This window comes from Phoenix dactylifera, chromosome 10 (genome assembly GCF_009389715.1).
Source record: "Phoenix dactylifera cultivar Barhee BC4 chromosome 10, palm_55x_up_171113_PBpolish2nd_filt_p, whole genome shotgun sequence".
NCBI classification, from domain to species: Eukaryota; Viridiplantae; Streptophyta; class Magnoliopsida; order Arecales; family Arecaceae; genus Phoenix; species Phoenix dactylifera.
In genome coordinates this window covers 12,567,802-12,571,581 of record NC_052401.1, presented here as the reverse complement: position 1 = coordinate 12,571,581, position 3,780 = coordinate 12,567,802, and the positions used below count along the sequence as shown (strand labels likewise).

Here is a 3,780-nt window from a genome sequence, read left to right as displayed (position 1 = left end):
AATCATGAAAAACTAATCGTGATAAATGGTCAGCAACCACATTCTCTACTCCTTTTTTATCTTTGATAGTGATGTCAAATTCTTGGAGTAGAAGTATCCATCGTATTAAGCGTGGTTTGGCCTCTTTCTTATCCAACAAATATTTTAGTGCCGCATGGTCCGTGAAGATAACAATAGGAGCACCAAGGATATAAGAGCGAAATTTATCTAAGACAAATACTACTGCAAGCAATTCCTTCTCGGTGGTAGTATAATTCATTTGAGCATCGTTTAAGGTTTTGCTTGCATAGTAAATAACATATGGCTTATTATCCTTGCGTTGTCCCAAGACAGCTCCTATTGCATAGTCGCTAGCGTCGCACATAATCTCAAAAGGTAATGACCAATCGGGTGGTCGAACGATGGGTGCAGTGCTAAGCATAGACTTTAACTTCTCGAATGCATCTTGGCAAGTTTCAGTCCAATTGAACAGTGAATCAAGGGATAGGAGATTACATAATGGTCGAGATATGACACTAAAGTCCTTGATGAATCTCCTATAAAATCCGGCATGACCCAAAAATGATCTAACATCTCTAACCGTCTTGGGTGCAGGTAGCTTAGCAATTAAATCAGTCTTAGCTCTATCTACTTCCATGCCCTTCGATGAAACAATATGTCCTAAGACAATTCCCTTTGGCACCATGAAGTGGCATTTCTCCCAATTCAGTATCAAATTCTTTTCCATACATCGAGCTAAGACAGCTTGTAAATGTGACAGGCAATCATCAAATGTGTCACCAAAAATGGAGAAGTCGTCCATGAACACTTCCAAAAATTTCTCGTTCATGTCTTCAAAGATGCTGAGCATGCATCTTTGGAATGTTGCAGGTGCATTACACAACCCGAATGGCATTCGTCGGAAAGCAAATGTGCCAAAAGAACAAGTGAAGGTAGTCTTCTCTTGATCTTCTGGTGAAATTTTAATTTGATAATATCCCGAATAGCCATCGAGAAAACAATAGAAATCATGCCCTGCAACTCTCTCCAACACTTGGTCTAGGAAGGGTAGAGGAAAGTGATCCTTTCGTGTGACCAAATTCAGCTTTCGGTAGTCAACACACATGCGCCAACTCGTTGGGACACGAGTTGGAACTAGTTCACCTTGTTCATTTTCTACTACCGTCAAACCCGATTTCTTAGGAACGACTTGAGTAGGGCTTACCCACTTGCTGTCGGAAATTGGGTAAATTACCCACGTCAAACAACTTGAGGACTTCTGCCTTAACCACATCTCTCATTGTAGGATTTAACCTTCGTTGCATTTGCCTTGTGGTTTTGGCATTGTCCTCCAAATATATCCCGTGCGTGCAAATTAAGGGGCTAATTCCCTTCAAATCGGCAATAGACCACCCTAAGGCTCCTTTATGATTCTTTAAAACATCAATTAATTTTCTTTCTTGGGTATGATCAAGTCCAGACGAGATAATTACAGGAAAAGTATCTTCGGGTCCAAGAAAAGCATACTTAAGTTCCTTTGGTAAGGATTTCAATTCGAGCTTGGGTGCTTGCTCATGGTATGGTACTATTTTCACCTCTTGAGGCGACAATCTCTCAAATTCTCCTTCTTTTGGTCTCCACCCATTGACCATCTTAATATCCAGATTATCCACAATAGGTGTGACTGACAAATCATCATCATTGGTTCCATTAGGACACCAATCAATTAAGCTATCATTGAATGGGTCGTTAATTGCTTTAGCTAACAAATAATCTTCTGCGATGGTTTCAACCCAATCAACCTCCTTACTCTCTTCAGGATCATTGGGTTGTTTGCACACATTAAAAATATTCAATTCTAAAGTCATGTTACCAAAAGAAAGTTTCATGACGCCATTCCTACAATTAATCAATGCATTAGAAGTTGCAAGGAATGGACGTCCTAAAATGACCGGAATCTGAGACTGTGAGTTCGAAGCCGGATGTGTGTCCAATACAATAAAATTGACAGAAAAGTAGAACTTGTCTACTTGGACTCATACATCCTCGATAATCCTCCTTGGAGTTTTAACTGACCTGTCAGCTAATTGCAAAGTGATGGAGGTTGGCTTCAACTCACCTAAACCAAGTTGCTCATATACAGAATATGGCAATAAATTCACACTCGCCCCTAAATCTAACAATGCTCGCTCTATCCTAAAGTCACCTATGATGCATGAGATGGTTGGGCAACCTGGATCTTTATATTTAGGGAGAATGTTGTGCTGCAAAATAGCACTCACATTTTCAGTTAAAAATGCCTTCTTCTTAACATTTAATCGGCGCTTAACAGTACACAAGTCCTTCAAAAATTTGGCATATGAGGGTACTTGTTTGATTGCATCAAGAAGAGGTATGTTGATCTTTACTTGTTTAAAAAGCTCAAGAATTTCAGAATTAGGTTCGAGCTTTTGCAACTGCTTTAACCGTTGTGGAAAAGGTGGAGGAAAAGGACATTCAACTTTCTTAGTAGAAGTTGGGACCTCAACTTCTTCTTTGTTCCTTTCATCGACTTTGGGAGCATCAGAATTAGAAGTGACTCGCGGTCTCAATGGGAAGGTCTGATCGACAATTTTCCCATTACGCAAAGTCATAACGCTTTTTGCATGTTCTGTATGCGAACTAGAGGGAGCCGTATTATTACTACCGTGCACTTGTGGGTTAGGTTGGGGTTGAGGTGGAAGCTTACCCTTCTCTTGGGTACTTAGGACGGTAGTCAACATTGACAATTGGTTCCTTATGTCTTCAAAATTTCGAGTATTTTGAGCATTGATATTAGCTTGACCTTGTAGAAAAGTTTGTATAGATTGCAAGGTATCCTCAATGTTCGGCTTCTGAGAAGGTGGTGGTGCATAAGTAGGATGTGCAGGTGGAGGAGCTAAATGGTGTGACTATTGAGGATGATCGTTTCTCCACCTAAAATTTGGATGATTCTTCCAACCAGGGTTATAGGTATTCGAGTATGGATCGTTATAAGGCTTTTGGTAGGTGTTCATAGCATTTGTTTGATCGTGCAAGATTTCTTTGAATGCCAGTATGGTGGGGCAATCTGTAGTGGTATGACCCAACATATCGCAGATACCACAACACTCGTTTCTAAGCTCTATAGTTTTGACAGGCTCAACCTTCCTAAGCTCAATTTCTTCTACCTTCCTAGTGAGGGCTGCCATTTTAGCGTGAAGATCATCCTCAGTTCTGAGGTTGTAAAGATCTCCCTGTACAGAGCTAGTAGGCTTAGGCAAAGACTTGTTGTTTCTATCCCCATTATCCCAAAGTTGGGCAGTCTCAGCAAGGGAATCCAAATACTCCCATGCCTCATCAGGTTGTTTTTCTAAGAATCTACCATTGCACATGGTCTCTACAAACTGTTTCAACTGTGGAGATAAACCTTCATAAAAGAAGCTAATGGTTCTCCAAGTTTCGAATCCGTGATGAGGGCATGAAAGAAGAAGGTCTTTAAATCTTTCCCAACATTCATAAAATGTTTCATTATCTTTTTGTTGGAAATTGCTGATATGTCTTTTCAAAAAGTTGGTCCTTTGTGTGGGGAAGAACTTCTTTAAAAATTCTCTCTGCATATCTTGCCAATTTCTTATTGATCTAGGTCGCAAAGAGTTTAGCCATGTTTTGGCCTTATCCTTTAGGGAGAAAGGAAACAATGTCAACTTGAGGACATCCTCGGTGACGTTTGGCACTCTAAATGTAATGCTCAATTCTTCAAAATCCTTTAAATGAAGATACGGACTCTCGGACTCTAACCCA

General features: G+C 40.2%; 1 non-coding gene across 1 annotated transcript; it reads left to right on the top strand.

Annotated features, from left to right (window-relative positions):
• Window positions 1-3,441: 3,441 nt before the first annotated feature.
• LOC120112269 lies at window positions 3,442-3,550 on the top strand. Its single transcript, XR_005513747.1, has one exon. It is a non-coding gene; the product is annotated as a small nucleolar RNA R71 (small nucleolar RNA).
• Window positions 3,551-3,780: the final 230 nt, after the last annotated feature.